This window comes from Orcinus orca, chromosome 4, assembly GCF_937001465.1.
Source record: "Orcinus orca chromosome 4, mOrcOrc1.1, whole genome shotgun sequence".
NCBI lineage: Eukaryota > Metazoa > Chordata > Mammalia > Artiodactyla > Delphinidae > Orcinus > Orcinus orca.
The window spans coordinates 54161872-54180843 of NC_064562.1; the positions used below are offsets into that span (position 1 = coordinate 54161872).

An 18972-nucleotide genomic window follows, 5' to 3' on the forward strand; every position below is an offset into this window, starting at 1 on the left:
GGGCCAGGACCATCCTGGCTGGCCTGCAGGCACCAAGTCAGCTGGCATGCTGTCACTCGTGTGGCTCCATGGCCCTTCCTCTAGCTTTCAAGTCCTTGTATATATTCAGGTGTTTTACCTGGGAAGGGTGGGAACAGTTCAGCAGCAACTGGCCTGGGGCTCAGCTCACGTTTACTCACAGATGCCTCGGCACGGTGCCCCAGCTTTGCAATGAGGACGCTTGTTGTGTGGGGGCTGCTGGCTGAATGGGAGACGATTCCCCACCACTGACCAACTTCAGAATTGTTTACAACTGGAGCAAGTGCCCTGATACGGTTTTCCTCTGAGGAACTGGTGGGTTCTGTTTTTTTTTTCTCTTTTTCGTTTTTGGTTCAAGGTAGATTTTATTCCTCTTTTTTGTATTTACAGATATAAGCATGGAAATAATTTATTCATATAAATACATGTATGTGAAGGGAATAATTGTTTTTTCTGTTTTATTTTTTAAATTTTATTTCTTTTTAATTTTGAATTTTATTTTATATTTTTATACAGCAGGTTCTTATTGGTTATCTATTTTATACATATAAATGTTTACATGCCAATCCCAATCTCTCAACTCCTCCCACCACCACCCCCCCAAGAGCTTTCCCCCCTTGTTGTCCATATGATTGTTGTCTACATCTGTTGCTCTATTTATGCCTTGCAAAACGGTTAATCTGTACAGTTTTTCTAGGTTCCACATATATGCATGAATATACAAGATTTGTTTTTCTCTTTCTGACTTACTTCACTCTGTATGACAGTCTCTAGATCCATCGACGTCTCTACAAATGACCCAATTTCATTCCTTTCATGGCTTAGTAATATTCCATTTTATATATGTACCACATCTTTATGCATTCGTCTGTCTGTGGGCATTTAGGTTGCTTCCATTACCTCGATATTGTAAATAGTGATGCAATGAACATTGCGGTGAATGTCTCTTTTTGATTTATGGTTTTGTCTGGGTATATGTCCAGTACTGGGATTGCTGTATCATATGGTAATTCTATTATTAGTTTCTTAAGAAACTCCATATTGTTCTCCATAGTGACTGTATCAATTTATATTCCCAACAATAGTGGAAGAGGCTTCCTTTTCTCCACACCCTTTCCAGCATTTGTTGTTTGTAGATTTTCAGATGATGCCCATTCTAACAGGTGTGAGGTGATACCTCATTGTTGAGTCCATTTCGTTGAGCAAGGGGTAGGTCTTGTCTATTACATATTTGGCTTATGGAACGGTATCTGTGCTAATTTCAAACTCTGGTTTTATGCAGCACCCCAACTCACCTTTCCCCTTAAGCAAGCATAAGTTGGTTTTCTAAACTTGAGACCCTGTTCTGTTTTGTAATTCAGTTCATGTGTAGCCAAGTTTACATTCCGTGCATTAGTGATACCTTATGATGTTTCTTTTTCTGTGTGACTTATTTCACTTAGAATCATCGTGCCTCAATCCACTCATTATGCTGGTACAGGCCTGGTGACACAGATTTCATTGCTGAGTGGTATTCTGTTGTACGTAAGTACCGCAACTTCTTTATCAATTATTTGTTCTCTGGGATATTTCACTTGTACTGTAGAAGAGGTTCCTGTAAACAGAGCCGTCCCAAATTTTGGGGTGGCTGTGTCTTTTTGATTTTAATTTCCCTAAGCTCTAGGACCATAAGTGGAAATGCCCTAGACTCTGTTGCTTTGTTTTTCAGATGTATCAGGAAACACCATACACTTCTCCAGAGTGGCTGTTGGCAATTTACATCCCGCCCATCAGCAAAACAAGGCTCCTTTTTCCCCATGGCCTGTCTTGCCTTTCTGGATTTTACACTTTTCTCGGATGGCCCTTTAGACCGGGGGGAAGTGACACTTCATAGTAGTTCGGATTTCCATTGCAAGCTTGCTTGGTTTGCCGAAAAGGGCGTATGTGTTTGTTCCTGAATATATTCAGGAACAAACTCATACGCCCTTTTTTGCCAAGTGCATCATTGTCGATGTTCTGCCTCTTTTCCTATGCTTTAAATGCAAATCCAGTCTACCTCCTGAAATCGGTTTCCTGAAATTCTGCCCCGCTTTCAAGTCCTCTTGGCAGCCTTACTTCAATATATTTTTGGACGTTATCTGTCATTTATAACTCTGCAGGTTTGTGAATTACTTGGCCCCTGAGCTCCTTTCTTCAACTCGCTTTCTTGTGAGCTGGCCGCAAACCCACAAGACTGCTTCAGGCCCTAATCTGCTTCTGGCAGGGCACGCTGAGCCTTTGGTTAATTCCTCTTCCTGTTGGGAAATGAGTGTTAAATATGCCCGTCCAGACACCTACCTCACTCTCAACCCCTTGGTGATGTGGGTCCTCTGGTTTGTGGCCACCTTTGCTGGGTTCCTCACCTTTCGATGATGTGGCCCCACTAGTGTGAGGACACTCCTGCCTGGTTCTCATCCACGTGGTTATGTGGACCCCCTGGTGAGAGTCTGTTCCTGGCTGTGTTCCTCACCCTTCTGTGAGGGAGACCCTCTGCTGATAGGTCACTCCTGCATGGCTGGCACACATTGCCTTGGTGAAGTCAGCCATGTGGTGGCAGTTGGAGCGTGCTGGGAATCTCCTCCCCCCGGTGATGAGGGCCCTCTTGGGTCAGGCCCTAAGTGCTGGGCTCACCAACTTTTCTTAGTGAGCCCAGTGATGCTTTGGCACTCCTCTTAGGATCCCATCTCCATGGGGATGTGGGCCTTCTGCTCTGAGGTCCCAACGGCTGGGTTGTTCACATTTTCATGATGTGGGCTCTCTGGTGTTAGTTCACAGAGGCCTGGATCCCATAGCCTCTGTGCTCTTGGCTGCCTGCTGGGAGGTTCCAACTGCTGGATTCCTCACTTTTTTAATTTTTGGGGCCCTCTGTTGTGAGGATCCTCCTGCCTGCCTCACTCCCAGCCCCTTCGTGATGTGTGTCGTCTGGTTTGAGGTCACATGTGCTGTGTTCCTCACCTTTCCATGATGTGGGACCAATGGTCTTGGGAGACTCCTGCCTGGTTCACATCCCCTTGGTGATGTGGGCCCTCTGTTGAGAGTCTGATCCTGGCTGGGTTCCTCACCCATCTGTGAGGTGGGCCGTCTGCTGTGAGGTCACTCCTGCCTGGCTTGCTCACCTCGCCTTGTGGACATGAGCCCTCTGGTGGCACTTGGAGCCTGCTGGGAGCCTCCTCCCCTTGGTGATGAGGGCCCTCTGGCGTCAGGCCCTAACTCCTGGGCTCCCCACATTTTGTGATGTGCGCCCAGTGGTGCGAGGACACTCCAGCCAGGTTCACATCCCCATTGGGATGAGGGCCTTCTGCTCTGAGGTCCCAACGCCTGGGTTGCTCACAGTTTCATGATGTGGGCTCTCTGCTGTTAGTTCACTCCTGTCTGCATCCCATAGCTTCTGTGCTCTCGGCCGCCTGCTGGGAGGTTCCAACTGCTCGATTCCTCAACTTTTGTATTCTATGGGTCCTGTGTTGTGATGCTCCTCCTGCCTGCCTCACTCGCAACCCCTTCGTGATGTGGGTCTTCTGGTTTGAGGCCACATGTGCTGGGTTCTGCAACTTTCAATGATGTGGCCCCACTGGTGTGAGGACACTCCTGCCTGGTTCCCATCCCCTTGGTGATGTGGGCCTTCTGGTGACAGTCTTATCCTGGCTGGGTTCCTCACTCTTCTGTGAGGTAGGCCCTCTGCTGTGAGGTCAATCCTGCCTGACTTGCACACATCACCTTGGTGACGTGGGCCCTCTGTTGGCACATGGAACCTGCTGGGAGCCTCCTGCCCTCAGTGATGACGGCCCTCTAGCATCAGGCTCTAACTGCTGGGTTCCCCACGTTTTCTGATGTGAGCCCAGTGATGCCAGGACACTCCTGTCAGGTTCCCATCCCCATGGGGATGTGGGCTTTCTGCTCTGAGGTCCCAATGCCTGGGTTGCTCACAGTTTCATGATGTGGGCTCTCTGGTGTTAGTTCACTCCTGCCTGCATCCCATAGCTTCTGTGCTCTCGGCCGCCTGCTGGGAGGTTCCAAATGCTGGATTCCTCACCTTTTTTATTCTTTGGGACCTCTGTTTTTAGGCTACTCCTACCTGCCTCACTCCCATCCCCTTTGTGATGTATGTCCTCTGATATGAGGCCACATGTGCTGGGTTCCTCACCTTTCGATGATGTGGCCACACTGGTGGGAGGACAGTCCTGACTGGTTCCCATCCCCTTGGTGTTGTGGGCCCTCTGGTGAGAGTCTCATCCTGCCTCGGTTCCTCACCCTTCTGTGAGATAGGCCCTCTGCTGTGAGGTCACTACTGCTTGGCTGGTGCAAGCCACCTTGTAGACGTCGGCCCTCTGTTGACAGTTGGAACCTGCTGGGAGTCTCCTCCCCTCAGTTATGAGGGCCCCCTGGCGTCAGGCCCTAACTGCTGGGCTCCTAACATTTTCTGATATGTGCTAAGTGGTGCGAAGCCACTCCTGCCAGGTTCCCATCCCAATGGGGATGTGGGCCTTCTGTTCTGAGGTCCCAACAGCTGGGCTGCTCACAGGTTCATGATGTGGGCCCTCTGCTGTGAGTTCACTGCGGCCTGGATCCCATAGCCTCGGTGCTCTGGGCCACTTGCTGGGAGGTTCCAACTGCTGGATTCCTCAAATTTTATATTCTATGGACCCTGTGTTGTGAGGCCGGTCCTGCCAGCCTCATTCCGAACCCCTTGGTGATGTGGTTCCTCTGGTTTGAGGACACATGTGCTGGGATCCTCACCTTTCGATGATGTTGTCCCACTGGTGTGGGGACACTCCTGCCTGGTTCCCATCCCCTTGGTGAAGTGGGCCCTCTGGTATGAGGCTGATCCTGACTGGGTTCGTCACACTTCTCTGAGGTGGGCCCTCTGCTGTGAGGTCATTCGTGCCTGGTTGGCACACATCGCCTTGGCGACGTCAGCCCTCTGGTGACAGTTGGAGCCTGCTGGGAGCCTGTTTCCCTTGGTGATGAGGGCCCTCTGGCGTCAGGCCCTAAGTGCTGGCCTCCCAAAATTTTCTGATACGTTCTCAGTGGGGCGAGGACACTCCTACCAGATTTCCATCCCCATGGGGATGTGGGCCTCCTGCTCTGAGGTCCCAATGGCTGGGTTGCTCAGTTTCATGACATGAGCCCTCTTCTGTGAGTTCACTGTGGCCTGGATCCCATAGCCTCGGTGCTCTGGGCCGCCTGCTGGGAGGTTCCAACTGCTGGATTCCTCACTTTTTTATTCTATGTGCCCAGTGTTGTGAGGCTACTCCTGCCTGCCTCACTCCGAGGCCCTTGGTGATGTGGGTCCTCTGGTTTGAGGACACATGTGCTGAGTACCTCACCTTTCGATGATGAGGCCCCACTGGTGTGAGGATAATCCTGACTGGTTCCCATCCCCTTTGTGATGTGGGCCCTCTGGTGAGAGTCTGATCCTGGCTGGGTTCCTCACCCATCTGTGAGGTGGGCCCTCTACTATCAGGTAATTCTTGCCTGCTTGCTCACCTCGCCTTGTTGACATGAGCCCTCTGGTGGCACTTGGACCCTGCTGGGAGCCTCCTCACCTCTGTGATGAGGGCCCTCTGACGTCAGGCCCTAACTGCTGGGCTCCCCAACTTTTCTTAGTGAGCCCAGTGATGCTCGGGCACTCCTCTTAGGTTCCCATCTCCATGGGGATGTGGGCCTTCTGCTCTGAGGTTCCAACGGCTGTGTTGATCACAGTTTCATGATGTGGGCTCTCTGGTGTTAGTTCACTCTGGCCTGGATCCCATAGCCTCTGTGCTCTTGGCCGCCTGCTGGGAGGTTCCAACTGCTCGATTCCTCAACTTTTGTATTCTATGGGTCCTGTGTTGTGATGCTCCTCCTGCCTGCCTCACTCACAACCCCTTCGTGATGTGGGTCTTCTGGTTTGAGGCCACATGTGCTGGGTTCTGCAACTTTCAATGATGTGGCCCCACTGGTGTGAGGACACTCCTGCCTGGTTCCCATCCCCTTGGTGATGTGGGCCTTCTGGTGACAGTCTTATCCTGGCTGGGTTCCTCACTCTTCTGTGAGGTAGGCCCTCTGCTGTGAGGTCAATCCTGCCTGACTTGCACACATCACCTTGGTGACGTGGGCCCTCTGTTGGCACATGGAACCTGCTGGGAGCCTCCTGCCCTCAGTGATGACGGCCCTCTAGCATCAGGCTCTAACTGCTGGGTTCCCCACGTTTTCTGATGTGAGCCCAGTGATGCCAGGACACTCCTGTCAGGTTCCCATCCCCATGGGGATGTGGGCTTTCTGCTCTGAGGTCCCAATGCCTGGGTTGCTCACAGTTTCATGATGTGGGCTCTCTGGTGTTAGTTCACTCCTGCCTGCATCCCATAGCTTCTGTGCTCTCGGCCGCCTGCTGGGAGGTTCCAAATGCTGGATTCCTCACCTTTTTTATTCTTTGGGACCTCTGTTTTTAGGCTACTCCTACCTGCCTCACTCCCATCCCCTTTGTGATGTATGTCCTCTGATATGAGGCCACATGTGCTGGGTTCCTCACCTTTCGATGATGTGGCCCCACTGGTGGGAGGACAGTCCTGACTGGTTCCCATCCCCTTGGTGTTGTGGGCCCTCTGGTGAGAGTCTCATCCTGCCTCGGTTCCTCACCCTTCTGTGAGATAGGCCCTCTGCTGTGAGGTCACTACTGCCTGGCTGGCGCATGCCACCTTGTAGACGTCGGCCCTCTGTTGACAGTTGGAACCTGCTGGGAGTCTCCTCCCCTCAGTTATGAGGGCCCCCTGGCGTCAGGCCCTAACTGCTGGGCTCCTAACATTTTCTGATATGTGCTAAGTGGTGCGAAGCCACTCCTGCCAGGTTCCCATCCCAATGGGGATGTGGGCCTTCTGTTCTGAGGTCCCAACGGCTGGGCTGCTCACAGGTTCATGATGTGGGCCCTCTGCTGTGAGTTCACTGCGGCCTGGATCCCATAGCCTCGGTGCTCTGGGCCACTTGCTGGGAGGTTCCAACTGCTGGATTCCTCAACTTTTATATTCTATGGACCCTGTGTTGTGAGGCCGGTCCTGCCAGCCTCATTCCGAAACCCTTGGTGATGTGGTTCCTCTGGTTTGAGGACACATGTGCTGGGATCCTCACCTTTCGATGATGTTGTCCCACTGGTGTGGGGACATTCCTGCCTGGTTCCCATCCCCTTGGTGAAGTGGGCCCTCTGGTATGAGGCTGATCCTGACTGGGTTCATCACACATCTCTGAGGTGGGCCCTCTGCTGTGAGGTCATTCGTGCCTGGTTGGCACACATCGCCTTGGCGACGTCAGCCCTCTGGTGACAGTTGGAGCCTGCTGGGGGCCTGTTTCCCTTGGTGATGAGGGCCCTCTGACGTCAGGCCCTAAGTGCTGGCCTCCCAAAATTTTCTGATACATTCTCAGTGGTGCGAGGACACTCCTACCAGATTTCCATCCCCATGGGGATGTGGGCCTCCTGCTCTGAGGTCCCAATGGCTGGGTTGCTCAGTTTCATGACATGAGCCCTCTTCTGTGAGTTCACTGTGGCCTGGATCCCATAGCCTCGGTGCTCTGGGCCGCCTGCTGGGAGGTTCCAACTGCTGGATTCCTCACTTTTTTATTCTATGTGCCCAGTGTTGTGAGGCTACTCCTGCCTGCCTCACTCCGAGGCCATGGGTGATGTGGGTCCTCTGGTTTGAGGACACATGTGCTGAGTACCTCACCTTTCGATGATGTGGCCCCACTGGTGTGAAGACACTCCTGCCTGGTTCCCATCCCCTTTGTGATGTGGGCCCTCTGGTGAGAGTCTGATGTTCGCTGGGTTTCTCACCCTTCTGTGAGGTTGGACCTCTGATGTGAGATAACTCCTACCTGGCTTGATCACGTTGCCTTGGCAACGTGATCCCTCAGGTGGCAGTGGGAGCCTGCTGGGAATCTCCTCCCCTCAGTTATGAGAGCTCTGGATAAAACACATATGCACTTTTTTGCCAAGTGCATTATTTTCCAAGTTCTGTCTCTTTTCCTATGCTTTAAGAGCGACTCCCGTGTACCTTCTGAAATCGGTTTCCTGCAATTCTGCCCCGCTTTCAAGTCCTCTTGGCAGCCTTACTTCAATATATTTTTGGACGATAGCTGTCATTTATAACTCTGCAGGTTTGTGAATTACAGTGCCCCTGAGCTCCTTTCTGCAACTCGCTTTCTTGTGAGCTGGCCACAACACCGCAGGATTGCTTCAGGCCCTAGTGTGGTTCCGGCACGGCACGCTGAGCCTTTGGTTAATTACACTTCCTGGTGGGAAATGAGAGTTAAATTTGCCCGTCCTGACATTTCCAGCTAGTCTCTCATTGGTTCTCCCTATTCCTGTTCATCTTACGCAGAAATTGCAAGCTGGGCCAAACAGGAGATTAAAGGCACTGACTCTCCAAGTGGGGAGAGTGTTAGTAAAGCGTCTGGAATGCTGCACCCGAGTACCAGGGGACGAAAACTGAGACACATTTGAACATGTTTCCCGATCACACGGTGGATCATACTTTGGTTTCCACATGCATGTTTTAGCTGAAGTAAGATTCCCTTAAACTTGGAGAGTTGAGACCCATGGAATGGGTACCATGCAATATGACTTCAAAGGGTCTGCATTTGCTCACCGATACTCACCAATCCTATCACTGCTGCATTTATGCCGCTGTACACACGCTTGATTCTCTTTCGGAGACATAGAAATCCATAGTTTTTAAGATTGTTACTAGTCAGGTATATTCTTAGGCGTTTAATATGGGGTGTTGACTCCACTTTGTTGAGCAAGGAGTAGCTCTTGTCTATTACATATTTGGCTTATGGAACAGTATGTGTGCTACTTTCAAGCTCTGGTTTTATGCAGCACCCCAACTCACCTTTCCCCTTAAGAAAGCATAAGTTGGTTTTCTACATTTGAGACCCTGTTCTGTTTTGTAATTCAGTTCCTGTGTAGCCAAGTTTACTTCCGTGTAGTAGTGATATCTTATGATATTTCTTTTTCTGTGTGACTTATTTTACTTAGAATCATCGTACCTGAATCCACTCATTATGCTGCTACGGGCCTGATGACATAGATTTCATTGCTTATTGACATTGCATTGTACGTAATTACCACAACTTCTTTATCCATTTTTCGCTTTCTGTGATATTGAACTTGTACCGTAAACGAGGTTCTTGTAAACCGAGCCATCCCAAACTTTGGGGTGGCTGTGTGTTTTTGATTTTAATTTCCCTAAGCTATAGGACCATAAGTGGAAGTGCCCTAGGCTCTGTTGCTTTGTTTTTTAGATGTTTCAGGAAACACCATACACTTCTCCAGAGTGGCTGTTGGCAGTTTACATCCCACCCATCAGCATAACAAGGCTCCCAGTTCTCCATGGCCTGTCCTGCCTTTCTGGACTTTACACTTTTTTCAGATGGTCCTTTTGACCGGGGGGAAGTGAGACTTCATTGTAGTGCAGATTTCATTTGCAATCTTCCTTGGTTGGCCAAAAATTGCGTATGCGTTTTTTCCTGAATATATTCAGGAAAACACGCATACGTCCTTTTTGGCCAAGTGCATCATTGTGGACGTTCTGCCTCTTTTCCTATGCTTTACATGCAATTCCAGTCTACCTCCTGAAATCGGTTTCCTGCAATTCTGCCCCGCTTTCAAGTCCTCTTGGCAGCCTTACTTCAATATATTTTTGGACGATAGCTGTCATTTATAACTCTGCAGGTTTGTGAATGAGAGTTCCCCTGAGCTCCTTTCTTCAACTCGCTTTCTTGTGAGCTGGCCGCAACACCGCAGGATTGCTTCAGGCCCTAGTGTGGTTCCGGCACGGCATGCTGAGCCTTTGGTTAATTCCTCTTCCAGGTGGGAAATGAGAGTTAAATTTGCCCGTCCAGACACCTCCAGCTAGTCTCTCATTGGTTCCCTCTATTCCTGTTCATCTTACGCAAAAATTGCAAACTGGGCCAAACAGGAGGTTAAAGGCACTGACTCTCCAAGTGGGGAGAGTGTTAGTAAAGCATCTGGAATGTTGCACCCGAGTACCAGGGGACGAAAACTGAGACACATTTGAACAACTTTCTCTATCACATGGTGGATCATACTCTGGGTTCCACATGCATGTTTTAGCTGAAGGAAGAATCCCTTAAACCTGGAGAGTTGAGACCCATGGAATGGGTACCATGCAATATGACTTCAAAGGGTCTGCATTTGCTCACCGAACCTCACCCATCCTATCACTGCTGCGTTTATGCCGCTGTACACACGCTTGATTCTCTTTTGGAGACATATAAATCCATAGGTTTTAAGATTGTTACTAGTCAGGTATATTCTTAGGCGTTTAATATGGGGTGTTGAGTCCACTTCGTTGAGCAAGGAGTAGCTCTTGTCTATTACATATTTGGCTTATGGAATGGTATATGTGCTAATTTCAATCTCTGGTTTTATGCAGCACCCCAACTCACCTTTCCCCTTAAGCAAGCATAAGTTGGTGTTCTACATTTGAGACCCTGTTCTGTTTTGTAATTCATTTCCTGTGTAGCCAAGTTTACATTCCTGTAGTAGTGATATCTTATGATGTTTCTTTTTCTGTGTGACTGATTTCACATAGAATTATCGTACCTAAATCCACTCATTATGCTGCTACGGGCCTGATGACATAGATTTCATTGCTAAGTGATATTGCATTGTACGTAAGTACCACAACTTCTTTATCCATTTTTCGCTTTCTGTGATGTTGAACTTGTACCGTAAAGGAGGTTCTTGTAAACAGAGCCGTCCCAAACATTGGGGTGGCTGTGTCTTTTTGATTTTAATTTCCCTAAGCTATAGGACCATAAGTGGAAGTGCCCTAGGCTCTGTTGCTTTGTTTTTTAGATGTTTCAGGAAACACCATACACTTCTCCAGAGTGGCTGTTGGCAATTTACATCCCGGCCATCAGCATAACAAGGCTCCCAGTTCTCCATGGCCTGTCCTGCCTTTCTGGATTTTACAGTTTTTTCAGATGGCCCTTTTGACCAGGGGGCAGTGAGACTTCATTGTAGTGCAGATTTCCTTTGCAAGCTTGCTTGGTTGGCCAAAAAGTGCGTATGGGTTTTTTCCTGAATATATTTAGGAAAAAACGCATATGCCCTTTTTGGCCAATTGCATCATTGTGGACGTTCTGCCTCTTTTCCTATGCTTTACATGCAATTCCAGGCTACCTCCTGAAATCGGTTTCCTACAATTCTGCCCCGCTTTCAAGTCCTCTTGGCAGCCTTACTTCAATATATTCTTGGAGGATAGCTGTCATTTTTAACTCTGCAGGTTTGTGAATGTCAGTGCCCCTGAGGTCCTTTCTTCAACTCGCTTTCTTGTGAGCTGGCCGCAACACTGCAGGATTGCTTCAGGCCCTAGTGTGGTTCTGGCATGGCAGTCTGAGCCTTTGGTTAATTCCTCTTCCTGGTGGGAAATGAGAGTTAAATTTGCCCGTCCAGACACCTCCAGCTAGTCTCTCATTGGTTCTCCCTATTCCTGTTCATCTTCCGCAGAAATTACAAACTGGGCCAAACAGGAGGTTAAAGGCACTGACTCTCCAAGTGGGGAGAGTGTTAGTAAAGCGTCTGGAATGTTGCACCCGAGTACCAGGGGACAAAAACTGAGACACATTTGAACACGTTTCCCGATCACACGGTGGATAATACTCTGGGGTCCACATGCATGATTTAGCTGAAAGAAGAATCCCTTAAACTTGGAGAGTTGAGACCCATGGAATGGGTTCCATGCAATATGACTTCAAAGGGTCTGCATTTGCTCACCGAACCTCACCAATCCTATCACTGCTGTGTTTATACCGCTGTACACACGCTTAGTTCTCTTTCGGAGACATATAAATCCATAGGTTTTAAGATTCTTAGTAGTCAGGTATATTCTTAGGCTTTTAATATGGGGTGTTGAGTCCACTTCATTAAGCAAGGAGTAGCTCTTGTCTATTACATATTTGGCTTATGGAACGGTATCCGTGCTAATTTCAATCTCTGTTTTTATGCAGCACCCCAACTCACCTTTCCCCTTAAGCAAGCATAAGTTGGTTTTCTACATTTGAGACCCTGTTTTGTTTTGTAATTCAGTTCCTGTGTAGCCAAGTTTACATTCCGTGTAGTTGTGATATCTTATGATATTTCTTTTTCTGTGTGACTTATTTCACTTAGAATCATCGTACCTGAATCCACTCATTATTCTCCTACGGGCCTGATGACATAGATTTCATTGCTGAGTGATATTGCATTGTACGTGAGTACCACAACTTCTTTATCCATTTTTCGCTTTTGTGATATTGAGCTTGCACCGTAAACGAGGTTCTTGTAAACAGAGCCATCCCAAACTTTTGGGTGGCTGTGTCTTTTTTATTTTAATTTCCCTAAACTATAGGACCATAATTGGAAGTGCCCTAGGCTCTGTTGCTTTGTTTTTTGGATGTTTCAGGAAACACCATACACTTCTCCAGAGTGGCTGTTGGCAATTTACATCCCGCCCATCAGCATAACAAGGCTCCCAGTTCTCCATGCCCTGTCCTGCCTTTCTGGATTTTACACTTTTTTCAGATGGCCCTTTTGACTGGGGGGCAGTGAGACTTCATTGTAGTGTAGATTTCCTTTGCAAGCTTGCTTGGTTGGCCAAAAAGTGCCTATGAGTTTTTTCCTGAATATATTCAGGGAAGAACGCATACGCCCTTTTTGGCCAAGTGCATCATTGTGGACGTTCTGCCTCTTTTCCTATGCTTTACATGCAATTCCAGTCTACCTCCTGAAATCGGTTTCCTGCAATTCTGCCCCGCTTTCAAGTCCTCTTGGCAGCCTTACTTCAATATATTTTTGGACGATAGCTGTCATTTATAACTCTGCAGGTTTGTGAATGACAGTGCCCGTGAGCTCCTTTCTTCAACTCGCTTTCTTGTGAGCTGGCCGCAACACCGCAGGATTGCTTCAGGCCCTAGTGTGGTTCCGGCACGGCATGCTGAGCCTTTGTTTAATTCCTCTTCCTGGTGGGAAATGAGAGTTAAATTTGCCCGTCCAGACACCTCCAGCTAGTCTCTCATTGGTTCTCCCTATTCCTGTTCATTTTCTGCAGAAACTGCGCACTGGGCCAAACAGGAGGTTAAAGGCACTGACTCTCCAAGTGGGGAGAGTGTTAGTAAAGCGTCTGGAATGTTGCACCCGAGTACCAGGGGACGAAAACTGAGACACACTTGAACACGTTTCCCGATCACATGGTGGATCATACTCTGCGTACTTCATGCATGTTTTAGCTGAAGGAAGAATCCCTTAAACCTGGAGAGTTGAGACCCATGGAATGGGTACCATGCAATATGACTTCAAAGGGTCTGCATTTGCTCACCGAACCTCACCCATCCTATCACTGCTGCATTTATGCCCTGTACACACGCTTGATTCTCTTTCGGAGACATATAAATCCATAGGTTTTAAGATTCTTACTACTCAGGTATATTCTTAGGCGTTTAATATGGGGTGTTGAGTCCACTTCATTGAGCAAGGAGTAGCTCTTGTCTATTACATATTTGGCTTATGGAACGGTATCTGTGCTAATTTCAATCTCTGGTTTTATGCAGCACCCCAACTCACCTTTCCCCTTAAGCAAGCATAAGTTGGTTTTCTACATTTGAGACCCTGTTCTGTTTTGTAATTCAGTTCCTGTTTAGCCAAGTTTACATTCCGTGTAGTAGTGATATCTTATGATGTTTCTTTTTCTGTGTGACTTATTTCACTTAGAATCATCGTACCTGAATCCACTCATTATTCTCCTACGGGCCTGATGACATAGATTTCATTGTGAGTGATATTGCATTGTACGTAAGTACCACAACTTCTTTATCCATTTTTCACTTTCTGAGATATTGAACTTGTACCGCAAACAAGGTTCTTGTAAACAGAGCCGTCCCAAACTTTGGGGTGGCTGTGTCTTTTTGATTTTAATTTCCCTAAGCTATAGGACCATAAGTGGAAGTGCCCTAGGCTCTGTTGCTTTGTTTTTTGGATGTTTCAGGAAACACCATACACTTCTCCAGAGTGGCTGTTGGCAAATTACATCCCGCCCATCAGCATAACAAGGCTCCCAGTTCTCCATGGCGTGTCCTGCCTTTCTGGATTTTACACTTTTTTCAGATGGCCCTTTTGACCGGGGGGCAGTGAGACTTCATTGTAGTGCAGATTTCCTTTGCAAGCTTGCTTGGTTGGTCAAAAAGGGCATATGCGTTTTTTCCTGAATATATTCAGGAAAAAACGCATATGCCCTTTTTGGCCAAGTGCATCATTGTGGACGTTCTGCCTCTTTTCCTAGGCTTTACATGCAATTCCTTTCTACCTTCTGAAATCGGTTTCCTGCAATTCTGCCCCGCTTTCAAGTCCTCTTGGCAGCCTTACTTCAATATATTTTTGGACGATAGCTGTCATTTATAACTCTGCAGGTTTGTGAATGACAGTGCCCGTGAGCTCCTTTCTTCAACTCGCTTTCTTGTGAGCTGGCCGCAACACCACAGGATTGCTTCAGGCCCTAGTGTGGTTCCGGCACGGCACGCTGAGCCTTTGGTTAATTCCTCTTCCTGGTGGGAAATGTGAGTTCAATTTGCCCGTCCAGACACCTCCAGCTAGTCTCTCATGGGTTCTCCCTATTCCTGTTCATCTTACGCAGAAATTGCAAACTGGGCCAAACAGGAGGTTAAAGGCACTGACTCTCCAAGTGGGGAGAGTGTTAGTAAAGCGTCTGGAATTTTGCACCCGAGTACCAGGGGACGATAACTGAGACACATTTGAACACGTTTCCCGATCACACGGTGGATCATACTCTGGGTTCCACATGCATGTTTTATCTGAAGGAATAATCCCTTAAACCTGGAGAGTTGAGACCCATGGAATGGGTACCATGCAATATGACTTCAAAGGGTTTGCATTTGCTCACCGAACCTCACCAATCCTATCACTGCTGCGTATATGCCGCTGTACACACGCTTGATTCTCGTTCGGAGACATATAAATCCATAGGTTTTAAGATTCTTACTAGTCAGGTATATTTTTAGGCGTTTAATATGGGTTGTTGAGTCCACTTCGTTGAGCAAGGAGTAGCTCTTGTCTATTACATATTTGGCTTATGGAACGGTATCTGTGCTAATTTCAATCTCTGGTTTTATGCAGCACCCCAACTCACCTTTTCCCTTAAGGAAGCATAAGTTGGTTTTCTACATTTGAGACCCTGTTCTGTTTTGTAATTCAGTTCCTGTTTAGCCAAGTTTACATTCCGTGTAGTAGTGATATCTTATGATGTTTCTTTTTCTGTGTGACTTATTTCACTTAGAATCATCGTACCTGAATCCACTCATTATTCTCCTACGGGCCTGATGACATAGATTTCATTGTGAGTGATATTGCATTGTACGTAAGTACCACAACTTCTTTATCCATTTTTCGCTTTCTGAGATATTGAACTTGTACCGTAAACAAGGTTCTTGTAAACAGAGCCGTCCCAAACTTTGGGGTGGCTGTGTCTTTTTGATTTTAATTTCCCTAAGCTATAGGACCATAAGTGGAAGTGCCCTAGGCTCTGTTGCTTTGCTTTTTGGATGTTTCAGGAAACACCATACACTTCTCCAGAGTGGCTGTTGGCAAATTACATCCCGCCCATCAGCATAACAAGGCTCCCAGTTCTCCATGGCGTGTCCTGCCTTTCTGGATTTTACACTTTTTTCAGATGGCCCTTTTGACCGGGGGGCAGTGAGACTTCTTTGTAGTGCCGATTACCTTTGCAAGATTGCTTGGTTGGACAAAAAGGGCGTATGCGTTTTTTCCTGAATATATTCAGGGAAGAACGCATACGCCCTTTTTGACCAAGTGCATCATTGTGGACGTTCTGCCTCTTTTCCTATGCTTTACATGCAATTCCACTCTACCTCCTGAAATCGGTTTCCTGCAATTCTGCCCGCTTTCAAGTCCTCTTGGCAGCGTTACTTCAATATATTTTTGGACGATAGCTGTCATTTATAACTCTGCAGGTTTGTGAATTACAGTGTCCCTGAGCTCCTTTCTTCAACTCGCTTTCTTGTGAGCTGGCCGCAACACTGCAGGATTGCTTCAGGCCCTAGTGTGGCTCCGGCCCGCCACGCTGAGACTTTGGTTAATTCCTCTTCCTGTTGAGAAATGAGAGTTAAATTTGCCCGTCCAGACACCTCCAGCTAGTCTCTCATTGGTTCTCCCTATTCCTGTTCATCTTCCGCAGAAATTGCAAACTGGGCCAAACAGGAGGTTAAAGGCACTGACTATCCAAGTGGGGAGAGTGTTAGTAAAGCGTCTGGAATGTTGCACCCGAGTACCAGGGGACGAAAACTGAGACACATTTGAACACGTTTCCTGATCACACGGTGGATCATACTCTGGGTTCCACATGCACGTTGTAGCTGAAGGAAGAATCCCTTAAACCAGGAGAGTTGAGACCCATGGAATGGGTACCATGCAATATGACTTCAAAGGGTCTGCATTTGCTCACCGAACCTCACCAGTCCTATCACTGCTGCGTTTATGCCGCTGTACACATGCTTGATTCTCTTTCGGAGACATATAAATCCATAGGTTTTAAGATTCTTACTAGTCAGGTATATTCTTAGGCGTTTAATATGGGGTGTTGATTCCACTTCATTGAGCAAGGAGTAGCTCTTGTCTCTTACATATTTGGCTTATGGAACGGTATCTGTGCTACTTTCAATCTCTGGTTTTATGCAGCACCCCAACTCACCTTTCCCCTTAAGCAAGCATAAGTTGGTTTTCTGCATTTGAGTCCATGTTCTGTTTTGTAATTCAGTTCCTTTGCAGCCAAGTTTACATTCCGTGTATTAGTGATATCTTATGATGTTTCTTTTTCTGTGTGACTTATTTCACTTAGAATCATCGTAAATGAATCCACTCATTATGCTGCTACGGGCCTGATGACATAGATTTCATTGCTGAGTGATATTGCATTGTACGTAAGTACCACAACTTCTTTATCCATTTTTCGCTTTCTGTGATATGGAACTTGTACCGTAAACGAGGTTCTTGTAAACACAGCCGTCCCAAACTTTGGGGTGGCTGTGTCTATTTGATTTTAATTTCTCTAAGCTATAGGACCATAAGTGGAAGTGCCCTAGGCTCTGTTGCTTTGTTTTTTAGATGTTTCAGGAAACACCATACACTTCTCCAGAGTGGCTGTTGGCAATTTGCATCACGCCCATCAGCATAAGAAGACTCCCAGTTCTCCATGGCCTGTCCTTCCTTTCTGGATTTTACACTTTTTTCAGATGGCCCTTTTGACCGGGGGGCAGTGAGACTTCATTGTAGTGCACACTTCCTTTGCAAGCTTGCTTGGTTGGCCAAAAAGGGAGTATGCGTTTTTTCCTGAATATATTCAGGAAAAAACGCATACGCCCTTTTTGGCCAAGTGCATCATTGTGGACGTTCTGCCTCTTTTCCTATGCTTTACATTCAATTCCAGTCTACCTCCTGAAATCGGTTTCCTGCAATTCTGCCCAGCTTTCAAGTCCTCTTGGCAGCCTTACTTCAATATATTTTTGGACGATAGCTGTCATTTATAACTCTGCAGGTTTGTGAATGACAGTGCCCCTGAGCTCCTTTCTTCAACTCGCTTTCTTGTGAGCTGGCCGCAACACCGCAGGATTGCTTCAGGCCCTAGTGTGGTTCCGGCACGGCATGCTGAGCCTTTGGTTAATTCCTCTTCCTGGTGGGAAATGAGAGTTAAATTTGCCCATCCAGACACCTCCAGCTAGTCTCTCATGGGTTCTCCCTATTCCTGTTCATTTTCTGCAGAAATTGCAAACTGGGCGAAACAGGAGGTTAAAGGCACTGAGTCTCCAAGTGGGGAGAGTGTTAATAAAGTGTCTGGAATGTTGCACCCGAATACCAGGGGACAAAAACTGAGACGCATTTGAACACGTTTCCCGATCACATGGTGGATCATAATCTGGGTTCCACATGCATGTTTTAGCTGAAGGAAGAATCCCTTAAAGCTGGAGAGTTGAGACCCATGGAATGGGTACCATGCAATATGACTTCAAACGGTCTGCATTTGCTCACCGAACCTCACCAATCCTATCACTGCTGCGCTTATGCCGCTGTACACACGCTTGATTCTCTTTCGGAGACATATAAATCCACAGGTTTAAAGATTCTTACCAGTCAGGTATATTCTTAGGTGTTTAATATGGGGTGTTGAGTCCACTTCGTTGAGCAAAGAGTAGCTCTGGTCTATTACATATTTGGCTTATGGAACGGTATCTGTGCTAATTTCAATCTCTGGTTTTATGCAGCACCCCAACTCACCTTTCCGCTTAAGCAAGCGTAAGTTGGTTTTCTACATTTGAGACCCTGTTCTGTTTTGTAATTCAGTTCCTGTGTAGCCACGTTTACATTCCGTGTAGTAGTGATATCTTATGATGTTTCTTTTTCTGTGTGACTTATTTCACTTAGAATCATCGTACCTGAATCCACTCATTATTCTCCTACGGGCCTGATCACATAGATTTCATTGTGAGTGATATTGCATTGTACATAAGTACCACAACTTCTTTATCCATTTTTCGCTTTCTGAGATATTGAACTTGTACCGTAAACAAGGTTCTTATAAACAGAGCCGTCCCAAACTTTGGGGTGGCTGTGTCTTTTTGATTTTAATTTCCCTAAGCTATAGGACCATAAGTGGAAGTGCCCTAGGCTCTGTTGCTTTGCTTTTTGGATGTTTCAGGAAACACCATACACTTCTCCAGAGTGGCTGTTGGCAAATTACATCCCGCCCATCAGCATAACAAGGCTCCCAGTTCTCCATGGCGTGTCCTGCCTTTCTGGATTTTACACTTTTTTCAGATGGCCCTTTTGACCGGGGGGCAGTGAGACTTCATTGTAGTGCCGATTACCTTTGCAAGATTGCT

General features: G+C 47.3%; 1 long non-coding RNA gene across 2 annotated transcripts in view; it reads left to right on the forward strand.

Annotated features, from left to right (window-relative positions):
• LOC125964234 (uncharacterized) overlaps nucleotides 1–9100 on the forward strand; it is a 998344-nt gene extending 989244 nt beyond the window's left edge. For both annotated transcript variants that reach the window (XR_007477019.1, XR_007477018.1), the window contains exon 4: nucleotides 9041–9100. This is a non-coding gene — a long non-coding RNA (uncharacterized LOC125964234). The remainder of the gene's footprint in view (nucleotides 1–9040) is intronic.
• Nucleotides 9101–18972: the final 9872 nt, after the last annotated feature.